Source organism: Entelurus aequoreus, linkage group LG11 (genome assembly GCF_033978785.1).
Source record: "Entelurus aequoreus isolate RoL-2023_Sb linkage group LG11, RoL_Eaeq_v1.1, whole genome shotgun sequence".
Taxonomy (NCBI): Eukaryota; Metazoa; Chordata; class Actinopteri; order Syngnathiformes; family Syngnathidae; genus Entelurus; species Entelurus aequoreus.
The window spans coordinates 10,594,638-10,617,388 of NC_084741.1; the positions used below are offsets into that span (position 1 = coordinate 10,594,638).

At 33.5% G+C, this 22,751-nt stretch overlaps 1 pseudogene; it reads right to left on the reverse strand.

Annotated features, from left to right (window-relative positions):
- Window positions 1–2,218: 2,218 nt before the first annotated feature.
- The window catches only part of LOC133660512 (brain-specific angiogenesis inhibitor 1-associated protein 2-like), a 42,082-nt pseudogene continuing 21,549 nt past the window's right edge, over window positions 2,219–22,751 (reverse strand).

The window sequence follows — 22,751 nt, forward strand, 5'->3', positions numbered from 1 at the left end:
CGCACATGATATCACACACAAGTAACACGCTGCAGGACTGCTCGTATCGCACATGATATCACACACAAGTAAACACGCTGCAGGACTGCTCGTATCGCACATGATATCACACACAAATAAAAACGCTGCAGGACTGCTCGCATAGCACATGATATCACACACAAGCAAGCACGCAGCAGGATTGCACGTATCGCACATGATATCACACACAAGTAAAAACGCTGCAGGACTGCTCGTATCGCACATGATATCACACACAAGCAAACACGTTGCAGGACTGCTCGTATCGCACATGATATCACACACAAGTAAAAACGCTGCAGGACTGCTCGTATCGCACATGATATCACACACAAGTAAACACGCTGCAGGACTGCTCATATCGCACATGATATCACACACAAGTAAACATGCTGCAGGACTGCTCGTATCGCACATGATATCACACACAAATAAACACGCTGCAGGACTGCTTGTACTGCACATGATATCACACACAAGTAAACACTCTGCAGGACTGCTCGTATCGCACATGATATCACACACAAGTAAACACTCTGCAGGACTGCTCATATCGCACATGATATCACACACACAAATAAACACGCTGCAGGACTGCTTGTACTGCACACGATATCACACACAAGTAAATACTGCTCGTATCGCATATAATATCACACAAGAAAAAACGCTGCAGGACTGGTCGTATCGCACATGATATTACACACAAGTATATACTGCTCGTATAGCACATTATATCACACAAGAAAAAACGTTGCAGGACTGCTTGTATCGCACATGATATCACATACAAGTAAACACACTGCAGTACTGCTCGTATTGCACATGATATCACACACAAGTAAACACTGCTCGTATCGCACATGATATCACACACAAGTAAATTAAGTAATTACTCTGCATTACCACTCGTATCGCACATGATATCACACTCAAGTAAACACTCTGCAGGACCACTCATATCACACATGATATCATACTCAAGTAAACACGCTGCAGGACCACTCATATCGCACATGATATCACACATTTTACATGCAAACACGTCATCAAATCCTTATTTTTCTTGATGATATCAGAATGAGACAGTGACAGCCCTAGTTTGTAGTGTGTCCAGTGAATGAGATATAAGCAGCCATGGTAGAACAGTGACACTGTCACTCCATGCGATATAAGCAGCCATGGTAGAAGAGGGGTGCTGTCACTCCATGCGATATAAGCAGCCATGGTAGAACAGTGGTGCTGTCACTCCATGCGATATAAGCAGCCATGGTAGAACAGTGGTGCTGTCACTCCATGCGATATAAGCAGCCATGGTAGAACAGTGGTGCTGTGACTCCATGCGATATAAGCAGCCATGGTAGAACAGTGGTGCTGTCACTCCATGCAATATAAGCAGCCATTGTAGAACAGTGGTGCTGTGACTCCATGCGATACAAGAAGCCATGGTAGAACAGTGGTGCTGTCACTCCATGCGATATAAGCAGCCATGGTAGACAGTGGTGCTGTCACTCCATGCAATATAAGCAGCCATGGTAGAACAGTGGTGCTGTCACTCCATGCGATATAAGCAGCCATGGTAGAACAGTGGTGCTGTCACTCCATGTGATATAAGCAGCCATGGTAGAACAGTGGTGCTGTCAATCCATGCGATATAAGCAGCCATGGTAGAACAGTGGTGCTGTCACTCCATGCGATATAAGCAGCCATGGTAGAACAGTGGTGCTGTCACTCCATGCGATATAAGCAGCCATGGTACAAGAGGGGTGCTGTCACTCCATGCGATATAAGCAGCCATGGTAGAACAGTGGTGCTGTCACTCCATGCGATATAAGCAGCCATGGTAGAAGAGAGGTGCTGTGACTCCATGCGATAAAAGCAGCCATGGTAGAAGAGTGGTGCTGTGACTCCATGCGATATAAGCAGCCATGGTAGAAGAGTGGTGCTGTGACTCCATGCGATATAAGCAGCCATGGTAGAAGAGTGGTGCTGTGACTCCATGCGATATAAGCAGCCATGGTAGAAGAGTGGTGCTGTGACTCCATGCGATATAAGCAGCCATGGTAGAAGAGTGGTGCTGTGACTCCATGCGATATAAGCAGCCATGGTAGAAGAGTGGTGCTGTGACTCCATGCGATATAAGCAGCCATGGTAGAAGAGTGGTGCTGTGACTCCATGCGATATAAGCAGCCATGGTAGAAGAGTGGTGCTGTGACTCCATGCGATATAAGCAGCCATGGTAGAAGAGTGGTGCTGTGACTCCATGCGATATAAGCAGCCATGGTAGAAGAGTGGTGCTGTGACTCCATGCGATATAAGCAGCCATCACTCCATGATGGGGGCTGAGCGGTCGTTGGTCACAGTCTTTCTGAGGCGAACGTGAGCAAAAGGGTTCACTCTGAAGCAAACAGTCAAGTGTTAGAGAGAAGAGAAATTGATAGTAATTACTATTATTATTATTATTATTATTATATTTATTAATATTACAATTGTTATTATTAGTATCACTATTATTACTATTAGTATTATTGTTATTATTACTATGATCACTATTATCATTGTTATTATTATTATTACTGTTATTACTATTACTGTTATTATTATTATAATTAATATCGTTATTATCAATATTATTATTATTGTTATTACCATTATCATTATTGTTATTATTATTATTGTTATGTATTATCATTATTATCATTGTTATTATTATTATTATAATTATTATTATTATTATTATTGTTATTAGTACTTTTATTATCATTATTATTATTATGATGATTATGTTTTTTGTTTATATTATTACCATTATTATTATTGTTGTTGTTATTATTATTACTATTATTATTGATATTATTATCATTATTATTATTGTCATTATTTTTATTATTATTATTGTTAGTTATTTTTATTATTATTGTCATTATTGTTATTATATTATTATTGCTATTATTATTGTCATTACAATATTATTATTGTTATTATTATAATTTGTATTACTTTAATTATTATTGTTATTACTATGATTATTATTATTATATTGTTGTTATTATTATTATTACTATTGCTATCAATATTATTACTATCATTATTTATATTATTATCATTATTATTATTGTCATTATTGGCGTTATTATTATTGTTAATATTCGTATTAGTATTATTACTATTATTATTATTGTCATTTTTATTTTTTGTTATTATTATTACTATTCTTGTTATTATTAATTGTATTGTTGTTATCAATATTGTTATTTTTATTATCATTATTATTAATTTTGTTATGATTATATTGTAATTATCAATATTGTTGTTATTATTGTTATTATTATTATAATCTATATGGCTATTGTTATTATGATGATTATTATTGTTATTATTATAACAATCATTATGGTTGTTATGATGATGATTATTGTTATTATTAATATTGTAGTTATTATTGACATTGTCATTATCATTATTATTGTTATTATTATTATTATTATGAGTATGATTATTATTATTATAATCATCATGGTTGTTATTATGATGATGATTATTGTTATTATTAATATTGTAGTTATTATTGACATTATCATTATAATTATTATTGTTATTATTATTATTATTATGAGTATGATTATGATTATTATTATGGTTATTATCATTACAATCATCATGGTTGTTATGATGATGATTATTGTTATTATTAATATTGTCGGTATTGTTATTATTGTAATCATGATTGTTATGATTATGATTATTATTGTTATTATGATTACAATCATTATAGTTAATGATGATTATTGTGATGAGTGTTGTGTTGAGGATGCTCACCTGGTGGGAGAGGGTGGTGGTGAGGCCAACTGGGCAGTGATCTGGCATGAAGAGCAGACATTTGCACTCAGTATGGATGAACTCTCTGCTTCAGTCTCAGTGTGTCAGTGTGTCAGTCCTAGTGTCCCAGTCCTAGTGTCAGTGTGTCAGTCCTAGTGTCAGTCCTAGTGTCAGTGTCCCAGTGTCAGTGTGTCAGTGTGTCAGTCCTAGTGTCAGTGTCCCAGTGTCAGTGTGTCAGTGTGTCAGTCCTAGTGTCAGAGTCCTAGTGTCAGTGTCCCAGTGTCAGTGTGTCAGTCCTAGTGTCAGAGTCCCAGTGTCAGTGTCCCAGTGTCAGTGTCCCAGTGTCAGTGTACCAGTGTACCAGTGTCCCAGTATCCCAGAGTTCCAGTGTCCCAGTGTCAGTGTCCCAGTGTCAGTGTCCCAGTGTCAGTGTCCCAGTGTACCAGTGTCAGTGTCCCAGAGTCCCAGTGTCAGTGTCGCAGAGTCCCAGTGTCAGTGTCCCAGTGTCAGTGTCCCAGAGTCAGTGTACCAGTGTCCCAGTGTCCCAGTGTCAGTGTCCCAGTGTCAGTGTCCCAGAGTCAGTGTACCAGTGTCCCAGAGTCCCAGTGTCAGTGTACCAGTGTCCCAGTGTCAGTGTCCCAGTGTCAGTGTACCAGTGTCCCAGAGTCCCAGTGTCAGTGTACCAGTGTCCCAGTGTCCCAGTGTCCCAGTGTCAGTGTACCAGTGTCCCAGTGTCAGTGTCCCAGTGTCAGTGTACCAGTGTCCCAGAGTCCCAGTGTCAGTGTACCAGTGTCCCAGTGTCCCAGTGTCAGTGTACCAGTGTCCCAGTGTCAGTGTACCAGTGTCCCAGAGTCCCAGTGTCAGTGTACCAGTGTCCCAGAGTCCCAGTGTCAGTGTACCAGTGTCCCAGTGTCCCAGTGTCAGTGTACCAGAGTCCCAGTGTCAGTGTCCCAGTGTCAGTGTACCAGTGTCAGTGTACCAGTGTCCCAGTGTCAGTGTACCAGTGTCCCAGTGTACCAGTGTCACCTGCTGGCTGTCGGCCATGCTGTAAGGGCGAGGCCGGAAGGTGCTGACCCTGGGCGGAGGAAGGCGGTGCTCCTCGTCTGACTCGGCAGTGAGGGGCGGAGTCACCAACTGGTCCAGCCCACTCATGCTGGTGCTGTTGGCCTTGGACAGGAAGTGGTCTCTGCAAAGGGGGGACACTCCATTAGGTACACTTGACTTCCCATGCCTATTGTTGTGGGCAACACTCACCTGTCCAGGTGATCCGTCCCAGCGTGTTGAGTGTAGGAGAAAGGGAACCAGCCTTTTCTGTCCAAACATCACATGTTGCTTTTCTTACATATTGATTATTAGTCATCCATCAATATAAGGTATTGATCACATATAATAATAATAATGCCTTTTCCAGACAGGAGTATTACATCATTAAAACCATAGCTGTGCTCAAAAGTGTAGATACATGAATGAATACAAACTACAAATAATCACATTTATTATATACATTCATATTTCTTTATATATATAGCATGTATGAAAACACATTTTATAATAATCATTATTATTATTAGATATTTTTGGATATTATTATTATCTTGTTAAATTGTAGTAGTTTTGGTATTATTTATTTATTATGTTGTTTTCTTATACTTATACATTTTCAACCACAACAATAATAATGATGATTATTCATTTTTAAAAACTATACATTTAAAAAAATAAATAATAGTATTGGTAAACAATTGTACTATTATATATTTTCAACCACAACAATAATACTTGCAATCAAAGTTTATTTATATAGCCCTAAATCCCGAGTGTCTCAAAGGGCTGCACAAGCCACAACGACATCCTCGACTCAGATCCCACATTTGAAAAAAGACAATAGTATTTTCAAATGGCAAATGTTTTTTTTAGTAATATTTATTTATTTTACTGTTATATATTTTCAAAACAAAAATAATATTTATTAAAAAAATACATATTATTAAATAGCAGTAACATTGTTAATAATATTTATTTATTTTACTCTTATTTTTTTTAACCACAACAATAATTATTATTATTTTAAAAAACATTTGGAAAAAGACAGTAGTATTTTCAAATGGCAGATGTTTTTTTAGTAATATTTATTTATTTTACTGTTATATATTTTCAACAACAAAAATAATATTTATTAAAAAAATACATATTAAATAGCAGTAACATTGTTAATAATATTTATTTATTTTACTCTTATTTTTTTTAACCACAACAATAATTATTATTATTTAAAAAAACATTTGGAAAAAGACAGTAGTATTTTCAAATGGCAGATGTTTTTTTTTAGTAATATTTATTTATTTTACTGTTATATATTTTCAACAACAAAAATAATATTTATTAAAAAAATACATATTATTAAATAGCAGTAACATTGTTAATAATATTTATTTATTTTACTCTTATTTTTTTTAACCACAACAATAATTATTATTATTTAAAAAAAACATTTGGAAAAAGACAGTAGTATTTTCAAATGGCAGATGTTTTTTTTAGTAATATTTATTTATTTTACTGTTATATATTTTCAACAACAAAAATCATATTTATTAAAAAAATACATATTATTAAATAGCAGTAACATTGTTAATAATATTTATTTATTTTACTCTTATTTTTTTTAACCACAACAATAATTATTATTATTTAAAAAAAACATTTGGAAAAAGACAGTAGTATTTTCAAATGGCAGATGTTTTTTTTTAGTAATATTTATTTATTTTACTGTTATATATTTTCAACAACAAACATAATATTTATTAAAAAAATACATATGATTAAATAGTAACATTGTTAATAATATTTATTTATTTTACTCTTATTTTTTTTAACCACAACAATAATTATTATTATTTAAAAAAAACATTTGGAAAAAGACAGTAGTATTTTCAAATGGCAGATGTTTTTTTTAGTAATATTTATTTATTTTACTGTTATATATTTTCAACAACAAAAATAATATTTATTTAAAAAATACATATTATTAAATAGCAGTAACATTGTTAATAATATTTATTTATTTTACTATTGTTTTTTTTAACCACAACAATAATTATTATTATTTTAAAAAAACATTTGGAAAAAGACAGTAGTATTTTCAAATGGCAGATGTTTTTTTTAGTAATATTTATTTATTTTACTGTTATATATTTTCAACAACAAAAATCATATTTATTAAAAAAATACATATTATTAAATAGCAGTAACATTGTTAATAATATTTATTTATTTTACTCTTATTTTTTTTAACCACAACAATAATTATTATTATTTAAAAAAAACATTTGGAAAAAGACAGTAGTATTTTCAAATGGCAGATGTTTTTTTTTAGTAATATTTATTTATTTTACTGTTGTATATTTTTAACAACAAAAATAATATTTATTAAAAAAATACATATTATTAAATAGCAGTAACATTGTTAATAATATTTATTTATTTTACTCTTGTTTTTTTTAACCACAACAATAATTATTATTATTTAAAAAACATTTGGAAAAAGACAGTAGTATTTTCAAATGGCAGATGTTTTTTTAGTAATATTTATTTATTTTACTGTTATATATTTTCAACAACAAAAATAATATTTATTAAAAAAATACATATTATTAAATAGCAGTAACATTGTTAATAATATTTGTTTATTTTACTCTTATTTTTTTTAACCACAACAATAATTATTATTATTTAAAAAAAACATTTGGAAAAAGACAGTAGTATTTTCAAATGGCAGATGTTTTTTTAGTAATATTTATTTATTTTACTGTTATATATTTTTAACAACAAAAATCATATTTATTAAAAAAATACATATTATTAAATAGCAGTAACATTGTTAATAATATTTATTTATTTTACTCTTATTTTTTTTAACCACAACAATAATTATTATTATTTAAAAAAAACATTTGGAAAAAGACAGTAGTATTTTCAAATGGCAGATGTTTTTTTTTAGTAATATTTATTTATTTTACTGTTATATATTTTTAACAACAAAAATAATATTTATTAAAAAAATACATATTATTAAATAGCAGTAACATTGTTAATAATATTTATTTATTTTACTCTTGTTTTTTTTAACCACAACAATAATTATTATTATTTAAAAAACATTTGGAAAAAGACAGTAGTATTTTCAAATGGCAGATGTTTTTTTTAGTAATATTTATTTATTTTACTGTTATATATTTTCAACAACAAAAATCATATTTATTAAAAAAATACATATTATTAAATAGCAGTAACATTGTTAATAATATTTATTTATTTTACTCTTATTTTTTTTAACCACAACAATAATTATTATTATTTAAAAAAAACATTTGGAAAAAGACAGTAGTATTTTCAAATGGCAGATGTTTTTTTAGTAATATTTATTTATTTTACTGTTATATATTTTCAACAACAAAAATAATATTTATTAAAAAAATACATATTATTAAATAGCAGTAACATTGTTAATAATATTTATTTATTTTACTCTTATTTTTTTTAACCACAACAATAATTATTATTATTTAAAAAACATTTGGAAAAAGACAGTAGTATTTTCAAATGGCAGAATTTTTTTTTTTTAGTATCATTTATTTATTTTACTGTTATATATTTTTAAACAACAAAAATAAAATGTATTAAAAAAATTCAGTGGAAAAAAAGATGTATTATTAAATAGCAGTAGCATCGTTAGTAATATTTATTGATTTTACTGTTATATATTTTCAACAACAAAAATAATATTTATTAAAAAAATACATATTATTAAATAGCAGTAACATTGTTAATAATATTTATTTATTTTACTCTTATTTTTTTTAACCACAACAATAATTATTATTATTTAAAAAACATTTGGAAAAAGACAGTAGTATTTTCAAATGGCAGAATTTTTTTTTTTTAGTATCATTTATTTATTTTACTGTTATATATTTTTAAACAACAAAAATAAAATGTATTAAAAAAATTCAGTGGAAAAAAAGATGTATTATTAAATAGCAGTAGCATCGTTAGTAATATTTATTGATTTTACTGTTATATATTTTCAACAACAAAAATAATATTTATTAAAAAAATACATATTATTAAATAGCAGTAACATTGTTAATAATATTTATTTATTTTACTCTTATTTTTTTTTAACCACAACAATAATTATTATTATTTAAAAAAAAACATTTGGAAAAAGACAGTAGTATTTTCAAATGGCAGAAGTTTTTTTTTTTAGTATCATTTATTTATTTTACTGTTATATATTTTTAAACAACAAAAATGATATTTATTAAAAAAATACAGTGGAAAAAAAGATGTATTATTAAATAGCAGTAGCATCGTTAGTAATATTTATTGATTTTACTTGTATATTTTTTTTACCACAACAATAAAGCATATCCAAAACAAATAAATCAATCATCATTATTACTATTGATATTATATTTGTCTTAGTGGTTTTAGTATTATTTCTTTTTACAATAATTTGCTTGTTTGATTCCTAAACATATTTGACAAATAGACACAACATTATTATTAAATGTATTTTTACTATTTTATATTTATAGCATATATTTTTCAACCCCAAGAAGAATGATGCTATGCTACACGTTTTTAAGGACAAGCTGTATAAAAAGAGGTTGTCACCGGCCCGTGCGCTCGTTCTGCCCGTAGTGCCACCCGTCTCTGGGCTCTGAGATGAGCAGCATGACGCTGTCCCCGGGCAGGAAGTGCAGCAGGGAAGCCCCGCCTCCTCCCTCCGACGCTGCGGGGGAGTGAGCAAACATGGCCGCCACTCGCGTTGGCCCCGACTGAGGTAGCATCCTGGAGCCTGGAGGAGGAAGACGTTAGCGCATGCTAACTTCTTTGACATGCTTACGCCTAAAAAACAGCCATTTTTCATACTTGAAGTACGCTAACTTTTCCTATTTCATCATGCTAACGTTAGCATGCTAAAAAAATGTTTGCCAGCATTTCTGCTAATGTCATTCATATAAACCTTAACATGGATTTTGATACTTGGCGCCATCTTACAAGTATGCAACATTTTCCTATCCCATCATGCTAATGTTGGCATGCTAACGTTTTATGCCAGCATTTTTGCTAATTTTATTCATATAAACCTTAACATGGATTTTGATACTTGGCGCCATCTTACAAGTATGCAACATTTTCCTATCCCATCACGCTAATGTTAGCATGCTAACGTTTTATGCCAGCATTTTTGCTAATTTTATTCATATAAACCTTAACATGGATTTTGATACTTGGCGCCATCTTACAAGTATGCAACATTTTCCTATCCCATCATGCTAATGTTAGCATGCTAACGTTTTATGCCAGCATTTTTGCTAATGTCATTCATATAAACCTTAACATGGATTTTGATACTTGGCGCCATCTTACAAGTATGCAAAATTTTCCTATCCCATCATGCTAATGTCAGCATGCTAACGTTTTATGCCAGCATTTTTGCTAATTTTATTCATATAAACCTTAACATGGATTTTGATACTTGGCGCCATCTTACAAGTATGCAACATTTTCCTATCCCATCATGCTAATGTTAGCATGCTAACATTTTATGCCAGCATTTTTGCTAATGTCATTCATATAAACCTTAACATGGATTTTGATACTTGGCGCCATCTTACAAGTATGCAACATTTTCCTATCCCATCATGCTAATGTTAGCATGCTAACATTTTATGCCAGCATTTTTGCTAATGTCATTCATATAAACCTTAACATGGATTTTGATACTTGGCGCCATCTTACAAGTATGCAACATTTTCCTATCCCATCATGCTAATGTTAGCATGCTAACGTTTTATGCCAGCATTTTTGCTAATTTTATTCATATAAACCTTAACATGGATTTTGATACTTGGCGCCATCTTACAAGTATGCAAAATTTTCCTATCCCATCATGCTAATGTTAGCATGCTAACGTTTTATGCCAGCATTTTTGCTAATTTTATTCATATAAACCTTAACATGGATTTTGATACTTGGCGCCATCTTACAAGTATGCAACATTTTCCTATCCCATCATGCTAATGTTGGCATGCTAACGTTTTATGCCAGCATTTTTGCTAATGTCATTCATATAAACCTTAACATGGATTTTGATACTTGGCGCCATCTTACAAGTATGCAAAATTTTCCTATCCCATCATGCTAATGTTAGCATGCTAACGTTTTATGCCAGCATTTTGGCTAATTTTATTCATATAAGCCTTAACATGGATTTTGATACTTGGCGCCATCTTACAAGTATGCAAAATTTTCCTATCCCATCATGCTAATGTTAGCATGCTAACGTTTTATGCCAGCATTTTGGCTAATTTTATTCATATAAACCTTAACATGGATTTTGATACTTGGCGCCATCTTACAAGTATGCAAAATTTTCCTATCCCATCATGCTAATGTTAGCATGCTAACGTTTTATGCCAGCATTTTTGCTAATTTTATTCATATAAACCTTAACATGGATTTTGATACTTGGCGCCATCTTACAAGTATGCAAAATGTTCCTATCCCATCATGCTAATGTTAGCATGCTAACGTTTTATGCCAGCATTTTTGCTAATTTTATTCATATAAACCTTAACATGGATTTTGATACTTGGCGCCATCTTACAAGTATGCAACATTTTCCTATCCCATCATGCTAATGTTAGCATGCTAACGTTTTATGCCAGCATTTTTGCTAATTTTATTCATATAAACCTTAACATGGATTTTGATACTTGGCGCCATCTTACAAGTATGCAACATTTTCCTATCCCATCATGCTAATGTTAGCATGCTAACGTTTTATGCCAGCATTTTTGCTAATTTTATTCATATAAACCTTAACATGGATTTTGATACTTGGCGCCATCTTACAAGTATGCAACATTTTCCTATCCCATCATGCTAATGTTGGCATGCTAACGTTTTATGCCAGCATTTTGGCTAATTTTATTCATATAAACCTTAACATGGATTTTGATACTTGGCGCCATCTTACAAGTATGCAAAATTTTCCTATCCCATCATGCTAATGTTAGCATGCTAACGTTTTATGCCAGCATTTTTGCTAATTTTATTCATATAAACCTTAACATGGATTTTGATACTTGGCGCCATCTTACAAGTACACAAAATGTTCCTATCCCATCATGCTAATGTTAGCATGCTAACGTTTTATGCCAGCATTTTTGCTAATTTTATTCATATAAACCTTAACATGGATTTTGATACTTGGCGCCATCTTACAAGTATGCAACATTTTCCTATCCCATCATGCTAATGTTAGCATGCTAATGTTTTATGCCAGCATTTTTGCTAATTTTATTCATATAAACCTTAACATGGATTTTGATACTTGGCGCCATCTTACAAGTATGCAACATTTTCCTATCCCATCATGCTAATGTTAGCATGCTAACGTTTTATGCCAGCATTTTTGCTAATTTTATTCATATAAACCTTAACATGGATTTTGATACTTGGCGCCATCTTACAAGTATGCAACATTTTCCTATCCCATCATGCTAATGTTAGCATGCTAACGTTTTATGCCAGCATTTTTGCTAGTTTTATTCATATAAACCTTAACATGGATTTTGATACTTGGCGCCATCTTACAAGTATGCAACATTTTCCTATCCCATCATGCTAATGTTAGCATGCTAACGTTTTATGCCAGCATTTTTGCTAATTTTACTCATATAAACCTTAACATGGATTTTGATACTTGGCGCCATCTTACAAGTATGCAACATTTTCCTATCCCATCATGCTAATGTTAGCATGCTAACGTTTTATGACAGCATTTTTGCTAATTTTATTCATATAAACCTTAACATGGATTTTGATACTTGGCGCCATCTTACAAGTATGCAACATTTTCCTATCCCATCATGCTAATGTTAGCATGCTAACGTTTTATGCCAGCATTTTTGCTAATTTTATTCATATAAACCTTAACATGGATTTTGATACTTGGCGCCATCTTACAAGTATGCAAAATTTTCCTATCCCATCATGCTAATGTTAGCATGCTAACGTTTTATGCCAGCATTTTTGCTAATTTTATTCATATAAACCTTAACATGGATTTTGATACTTGGCGCCATCTTACAAGTATGCAACATTTTCCTATCCCATCATGCTAATGTTAGCATGCTAACGTTTTATGCCAGCATTTTTGCTAATTTTACTCATATAAACCTTAACATGGATTTTGATACTTGGCGCCATCTTACAAGTATGCAAAATTTTCCTATCCCATCATGCTAATGTTAGCATGCTAACGTTTTATGCCAGCATTTTTGCTAATTTTATTCATATAAACCTTAACATGGATTTTGATACTTGGCGCCATCTTACAAGTATGCAACATTTTCCTATCCCATCATGCTAATGTTAGCATGCTAACGTTTTATGCCAGCATTTTTGCTAATTTTATTCATATAAACCTTAACATGGATTTTGATACTTGGCGCCATCTTACAAGTATGCAAAATTTTCCTATCCCATCATGCTAATGTTAGCATGCTAACGTTTTATGCCAGCATTTTTGCTAATTTTATTCATATAAACCTTAACATGGATTTTGATACTTGGCGCCATCTTACAAGTATGCAACATTTTCCTATCCCATCATGCTAATGTTAGCATGCTAACGTTTTATGCCAGCATTTTTGCTAATTTTATTCATATTAAACCTTAACATGGATTTTGATACTTGGCGCCATCTTACAAGTATGCAACATTTTCCTATCCCATCATGCTAATGTTAGCATGCTAACGTTTTATGCCAGCATTTTTGCTAATTTTATTCATATAAACCTTAACATGGATTTTGATACTTGGCGCCATCTTACAAGTATGCAACATTTTCCTATCCCATCATGCTAATGTTAGCATGCTAACGTTTTATGCCAGCATTTTTGCTAATTTTATTCATATAAACCTTAACATGGATTTTGATACTTGGCGCCATCTTACAAGTATGCAACATTTTCCTATCCCGTCATGCTAATGTTAGCATGCTAACGTTTTATGCCAGCATTTTTGCTAATTTTATTCATATAAACCTTAACATGGATTTTGATACTTGGCGCCATCTTACAAGTATGCAACATTTTCCTATCCCATCATGCTAATGTTAGCATGCTAACGTTTTATGCCAGCATTTTTGCTAATTTTACTCATATAAACCTTAACATGGATTTTGATACTTGGCGCCATCTTACAAGTATGCAAAATTTTCCTATCCCATCATGCTAATGTTAGCATGCTAACGTTTTATGCCAGCATTTTTGCTAATTTTATTCATATAAACCTTAACATGGATTTTGATACTTGGCGCCATCTTACAAGTATGCAACATTTTCCTATCCCATCATGCTAATGTTAGCATGCTAACGTTTTATGCCAGCATTTCTGCTAATGTCATTCATATAAACCTTAACATGGATTTTGATACTTGGCGCCATCTTACAAGTATGCAACATTTTCCTATCCCATCATGCTAATGTTAGCATGCTAACGTTTTATGCCAGCATTTTTGCTAATGTCATTCATATAAACCTTAACATGGATTTTGATACTTGGCGCCATCTTACAAGTATGCAACATTTTCCTATCCCATCATGCTAATGTTAGCATGCTAACGTTTTATGCCAGCATTTTTGCTAATTTTATTCATATAAACCTTAACATGGATTTTGATACTTGGCGCCATCTTACAAGTATGCAACATTTTCCTATCCCATCATGCTAATGTTGGCATGCTAACGTTTTATGCCAGCATTTTTGCTAATGTCATTCATATAAACCTTAACATGGATTTTGATACTTGGCGCCATCTTACAAGTATGCAACATTTTCCTATCCCATCATGCTAATGTTGGCATGCTAACGTTTTATGCCAGCATTTTTGCTAATGTCATTCATATAAACCTTAACATGGATTTTGATACTTGGCGCCATCTTACAAGTATGCAACATTTTCCTATCCCATCATGCTAATGTTAGCATGCTAACGTTTTATGCCAGCATTTTTGCTAATTTTATTCATATAAACCTTAACATGGATTTTGATACTTGGCGCCATCTTACAAGTATGCAACATTTTCCTATCCCATCATGCTAATGTTAGCATGCTAACATTTTATGCCAGCATTTTTGCTAATGTCATTCATATAAACCTTAACATGGATTTTGATACTTGGCGCCATCTTACAAGTATGCAACATTTTCCTATCCCATCATGCTAATGTTAGCATGCTAACGTTTTATGCCAGCATTTTTGCTAATTTTATTCATATAAACCTTAACATGGATTTTGATACTTGGCGCCATCTTACAAGTATGCAACATTTTCCTATCCCATCATGCTAATGTTAGCATGCTAACGTTTTATGCCAGCATTTTTGCGAATTTTATTCATATAAACCTTAACATGGATTTTGATACTTGGCGCCATCTTACAAGTATGCAACATTTTCCTATCCCATCATGCTAATGTTGGCATGCTAACGTTTTATGCCAGCATTTTTGCTAATGTCATTCATATAAACCTTAACATGGATTTTGATACTTGGCGCCATCTTACAAGTATGCAACATTTTCCCATCCCATCATGCTAATGTTAGCATGCTAATGTTTTATGCCAGCATTTTTGCTAATTTTATTCATATTAACCCAAAAGTCATGGATTTTGATACTTGGCGCCATCTTACACTAACGACAATTTTCCTCTGCCGTCATGCTAACGTTAGCGTGCTAATGTTTTATGCTAGCATTTTTGCTAATTTCATTCATATTAACCCAAAAGTCATGGATTTTGATACTTGGCGTCATCTTACACGTACAACAATTTTTCCTCTGTCGTCATGCTAACTTTAGCATGCTAACTTTAACATGCTAATGTTTTATGCCAGCATTTTTGCTAATTTCATTCACGTAAACCTAAAAATCATGGATTTTGATACTTGGCGCCATCTTACACTAACGACAATTTTTCCTCTGCCGTCATGCTAACGTTAGCGTGCTAATGTTTTATGCTAGCATTTTTGCTAATTTCATTCATATTAACCCAAAAATCATGGATTTGATACTTGGCGTCATCTTACACGTACAACAATTTTTCCTCTGTCGTCATGCTAACATTAGCATACTAACTTTAACATGCTAATGTTTTATGCTAGCATTTTTGCTAATTTCATTCATATAAAACTAAAAATCATGGATTTTGATACTTGGCGTCATCTTACAAGTACGACAATTTTTCCTCTGTCGTCATGCTAACGTTAGCATGCTAATGTTTTATGCTAGCATTTTTGCTAATTTCATTCATATTAACCCAAAAATCATGGATTTTGATACTTGGCGTCATCGTACGCGTACAACAATTTTTCCTCTGTCGTCATGCTAACGTTTGCATGCTAACTTTAACATGCTAATGTTTTTTGCTAGCATTTTTGCTAATTTCATTCATATAAAACTAAAAATCATGGATTTTGATACTTGGCGTCATCTTACAAGTACGACAATTTTTCCTCTGTCGTCATGCTAACGTTAGCATGCTAATGTTTTATGCTAGCATTTTTGCTAATTTCATTCATATTAACCCAAAAATCATGGATTTTGATACTTGGCGTCATCTTACGCGTACAACAATTTTTCCTCTGTCGTCATGCTAACGTTTGCATGCTAACTTTAACATGCTAATGTTTTATGCTAGCATTTTTGCTAATTTCATTCATATAAAACTAAAAATCATGGATTTTGATACTTGGCGTCATCTTACAAGTACGACAATTTTTCCTCTGTCGTCATGCTAACGTTAGCATGCTAATGTTTTATGCTAGCATTTTTGCTAATTTCATTCATATAAACCCAAAAATCATGGATTTTGATACTTGGCGTCATCTTACATGTACGACAATTTTTCCTCTGTCGTCATGCTAACGTTAGCATGCTAACTTTAACATGCTAATGTTTTATGCTAGCATTTTTGCTAATTTCATTCATATAAACCCAAAAATCATGGATTTTGATACTTGGCGTCATCTTACAAGTACGACAATTTTTCCTCTGTCGCCGTGCTAACGTTAGCATGCTAACTTTAACATCCTAATGTTTTATGCTAGCATTTTTGCTAATTTCATTCATATAAACCCAAAAATCATGGATTTTGATACTTGGCGTCATCTTACAAGTACGACAATTTTTCCTCTGTCGTCATGCTAACGTTAGCATGCTAACTTTAACATGCTAATGTTTTATGCTAGCATTTTTGCTAATTTCATTCATATAAACCCTAAAATCATGGATTTTGATACTTGCCGCCATCGTACAAGTACGACAATTTTTCCTCTGTCGTCATGCTAACGTTAACATACTAACTTTAACATGCTAATGTTTTATGCTAGCATTTTTGCTAATTTCATTCATATAAACCCCAAAATCATGGATTTTGATACTTGGCGTCATCTTACATGTACGACAATTTTTCCTCTGTCGTCATGCTAATATTAGCATGCTAATGTTTATGCTAGCATTTTTGCTAATGTCATCCGTATGAACCTAAAAATCATGGATTTTGATACTTGGCGCCATTTTACACGTACAACAATTTTTCCTCTGTCGTCATGCTAAGGTTAGCATGCTAACGTTTTATACTAGCATTTTTGTTAATTTAATTCATATAAACCCAAAAATCATGGATTTTGATACTTGGCGTCATCTTACAAGTACGACAATTTTTCCTCTGTCGTCGTGCTAACATTAGCATGCTAACTTTAACATGCTAATGTTTTATGCTAGCATTTTTGCTCATTTCATTCATATAAACCCCAAAATCATGAATTTTGATACTTGGCGTCATCTTACAAGTACGACAATTTTTCCTCTGTCGTCATGCTAACGTTAGCATGCTAACTTTAACATGCTAATGTTTTATGCTAGCATTTTTGCTCATTTCATTCATATAAACCCCAAAATCATGGATTTTGATACTTGCCGCCATCGTACAAGTACGACAATTTTTCCTCTGTCGTCATGCTAACGTTAGCATGCTAACTTTAACATGCTAATGTTTTATGCTAGCATTTTTGCTTATTTCATTCATATAAACCCCAAAATCATGAATTTTGATACTTGGCGTCATCTTACATGTACGACAATTTTTCCTCTGTCGTCATGCTAACGTTAGCATGCTAACTTTAACATGATAATGTTTTATGCTAGCATTTTTGCTAATTTCATTCATGTAAACCTAAAAATCATGGATTTTGATACTTGGCGTCATCATACACGTACAACAATTTTTCCTCTGTCGTCATGCTAACTTTAACATGCTAATGTTTTATGCTAGCATTTTTGCTCATTTCATTCATGTAAACCTAAAAATCATGGATTTTGATACTTGCCGCCATCTTACACTAACGACAATTTTTCCTCGGTCGTCATGCTATCGTTCTATGCTAGCATTTTTGCTAATTTCATTCACATAAACCTAAAAATCATGGATTTTGATACTTGGCGTCATCTTACAAGTACGGCAATTTTTCCTCTGTCGTCATGCTAACATTAGCATGCTAATGTTTATGCTAGCATTTTTGCTAAACCTAAAAATCATGGATTTTGATACTTGGCACCATCTTACACATACAACAATTTTTCCTCTGTCGTCATGCTAAGGTTAGCATGCTAGCGTTTTATGCTAGCATTTTTGCTAATTTCATTCATATAAAACTAAAAATCATGGATTTTGATACTTGGCGCCATCTTACACGTACAACAATTTTTCCTCTGTCGTCATGCTAACGTTCTATGCTAGCATTTTTGCTCATTTCATTCATATAAACCCCAAAATCATGAATTTTGATACTTGGCGTCATCTTACATGTACGACAATTTTTCCTCTGTCGTCATGCTAACGTTAGCATGCTAACTTTAACATGCTAACTTTAATATGCTAATGTTTTATGCTAGCATTTTTGCTCATTTCATTCATATAAACCCCAAAATCATGAATTTTGATACTTGGCGTCATCTTACATGTACGACAATTTTTCCTCTGTCGTCATGCTAACGTTAGCATGCTAACTTTAGCATGCTAACTTTAACATGCTAATGTTTTATGCTAGCATTTTTGCTAATTTCATACATATAAACCTAAAAATCAAGGATTTTGATACTCGCCGCCATCGTACAAGTACGACCATTTTTCCTCCGCCGTCATGCTAACGTTAGCATACAAACCTAAACATCATGGCATTCGATACTCGGCGCCATCTTGCAAGTACACTTTGTGGTGCAGCTTACCCGGAAAGCCAGCCGGCCTCACTTCGCCGCCGGGCCTCCTGGGTAGAGGAAGCGTGGACGTGCCGCACATGTCGGCGGCCTTCATCAGCCAAGGCGGCGTGCTGTTACCTGCCGGCCCCGCCCCTTGGTGCACAGGTGTGACGGCCCTGGAGAGGGGGGCGCTGTGGGGCAGCGGCGGGCTGTGCGGGATGGCGAGGGTCACGCCCCCGGACGGCGACACCTGCTTGACGGACATGACGGTGGAGGGGATGAGGCTGGGCGACAGGTTGATGGTGTTGGCGGCCATGAGGAGGGAGGTGTTGGTGGTGTCGGCCTGGGAGGTGGTGGTGTCGACCGGGGCCGCCCAGGTGGACACACCCGTAGGGGAGCTGCTGTGCTGTGGAGATCCTCCCCTGGAGAAGTCCTGCGAGGTGGGCGGGGAGTCGCTCTGGGAGGACGAGGAAGGAAGTGAGCGCTGCTGCGGCTGCGAGCGACCTCCGTTTAACAGCGGTGGCACTTCCTGAACTGACGGCCTCTGCAGAACCTTGTCAAGGTCACACAATTAATGACGAGGTCAAGAAGGAAAGTCCTCTTCTATGCAAACTTTGAAAGAACGCCCGTGTTTGTTAGCGTGCTTCTTAAAGGGGAAGTGCACTTCTTCTTGGGACTGTCGTCACACAACACGCATTCTGAGTTGTAAAATGAGGCGAGTAAGAGGTGGCTAACAATGCAGCTAACGGGAGCGCTACATTGCACCCGTAGAACCCTTTCAACAACACCCATGTAGACTTATCTTATGCTAATGTTAGCATGCTAGCATTTTTGCTAATGTCATTCATGTAAACCTAAAAATCATGGATTTAGATACTTGGCGCCATCTTACAAGTACGCTAACTTTTCCTATCTTATCATGCTAATGTTAGCATGCTAGCATTTTTGCTAATTTCATTCATATAAACCTAAAAATCATGCATTTTGATATTAGGCGCCATCTTACAATTACGCAAACTTGTCCTATCTCGTCATGCTATTGTTAGCATGCTAGCATTTTTGCTAATGTAATTCATATAAACTTAAAAACCAAGGATTTTTATACTTGGCGCCATTTTACAACTACACAAACTTGTCCTATCTCGTCATGCTAATGTTAGCCTGCTAGCATTTTTGCTAATTTCATTCATATAAACCTAAAAATCATGCATTTTGATATTAGGCGCCATCTTACAAGTATGCAAACTTGTCCTATCTCATCATGCTATTGTTAGCATGCTAGCATTTTTGCTAATGTCATTCATATAAACTTAAAAACCAAGGATTTTTATACTTGGCGCCATTTTACAACTACACAAACTTGTCCTATCTTGTCATGCTAATGTTAGCCTGCTAGCATTTTTGCTAATTTCATTCATATAAACCTAAAAATCATGCATTTTGATATTAGGCGCCATCTTACAAGTATGCAAACTTGTCCTATCTCATCATGCTATTGTTAGCATGCTAGCATTTTTTTTTGCTAATTTCATTCGTATAAACCTAAAAATCATGGATTTTGATACTTGGCGCCATCTTACAAGTACGCTAACTTGTCCTATCTCATCATGCTATTGTTAGCATGCTAGCATTTTTGGTCATTTAATTCATATAAACCTAAAAAGCATGGGTTTTGATATTAGGCGCCATCTTACAAGTACGCTAACTTTTCTTATCTCGTCATGCTATTGTTAGCATGCTAACATTTTTGCTAATGTCATTCATATAAACTTAAAAACCATGGATTTTTATACTTGGCGCCATCTTACAACGATGCAAACTTGTCCTATCTTATCATGCTATTGTTAGCATGCTAGCATTTTTGCTCATTTCATTCATATAAACCTAAAAATCATGCATTTTGATATTAGGCGCCATCTTACAAGTATGCAAACTTGTCCTATCTCATCATGCTATTGTTAGCATGCTAGCGTTTTTTTTTGCTAATTTCATTCGTATAAACCTAAAAATCATGGATTTAGATACTTGGCGCCATCTTACAAGCACGCTAACTTTTCTTATCTCGTCATGCTATTGTTAGCATGCTAGCATTTTTGCTAATGTCATTCATATAAACTTAAAAACCATGGATTTTTATACTTGGCGCCATTTTACAACTACACAAACTTGTCCTATCTTATCATGCTATTGTTAGCATGCTAGCATTTTTGCTCATTTCATTCATATAAACCTAAAAATCATGGATTTTGACACTTGGCGCCATCTTACAACTATGCAAACTTTTCCTATCTTATCATGCTAATGTTAGCCTGCTAGCATTTTTGCTAATTTCATTCATATAAACCTAAAAATCATGCATTTTGATATTAGGCGCCATCTTACAACTATGCAAACTTGTCCTATCTCATCATGCTATTGTTAGCATGCTAGCATTTTTTTTGCTAATTTCATTCATATAAACCTAAAAATCATGGATTTTGATACTTGGCGCCATCTTACAAGTACGCTAACTTGTCCTATCTCGTCATGCTATTGTTAGCATGCTAGCATTTTTGCTAATGTCATTTATATAAACCTAAAAATCATGGATTTTGACACTTGGTGCTATCTTACAACTATGCAAACTTTTCCTATCTTATCATGCTAATGTTAGCATGCTAGCATTTTTGCTAATTTCATTCATATAATCCTAAAAATCATGCATTTTGATATTAGGCACCATCTTACAAGTATGCAAACTTGTCCTATCTCATCATGCTATTGTTAGCATGCTAGCATTTTTTTTTGCTAATTTCATTCGTATAAACCTAAAAATCATGGATTTTGATACTTGGCGCCATCTTACAAGTACGCTAACTTGTCCTATCTCGTCATGCTATTGTTAGCATGCTAGCATTTTTGCTAATGTCATTCATATAAACTTAAAAACCATGCATTTTTATACTTGGCGCCATTTTACAACTACACAAACTTGTCCTATCTTATCATGCTATTGTTAGCATGCTAGCATTTTTGCTCATTTCATCCATATAAACCTAAAAATCATGGATTTTGACACTTGGTGCTATCTTACAACTATGCAAACTTTTCCTATCTTATCATGCTAATGTTAGCCTGCTAGCATTTTTGCTAATTTCATTCATATAAACCTAAAAATCATGCATTTTGATATTAGGCGCCATCTTACAAGTATGCAAACTTGTCCTATCTCATCATGCTATTGTTAGCATGCTAGCATTTTTTTTGCTAATTTCATTCGTATAAACCTAAAAATCATGGATTTTGATACTTGCCGCCATTTTACAAGTACGCTAACTTTTCCTATCTCATCATGCTATTGTTAGCATGCCAGCATTTTTGCTACAGTCATTCTTATAAACCTAAAAATCATGCATTTTCATACTTGGCGCCATCTTACAACTACACAAACTTTCCCTGTCTCATCATGCTCAATTTACATGTGGTGACCTGAATATTGACAAGTATTAGTGATATTGTTATTATAGGCGCTAACGCAGAGGAACTACTTTTCGCGGCTAACTAGCTTATGGTGCTGTATTGACATATTGAGCTGCTGC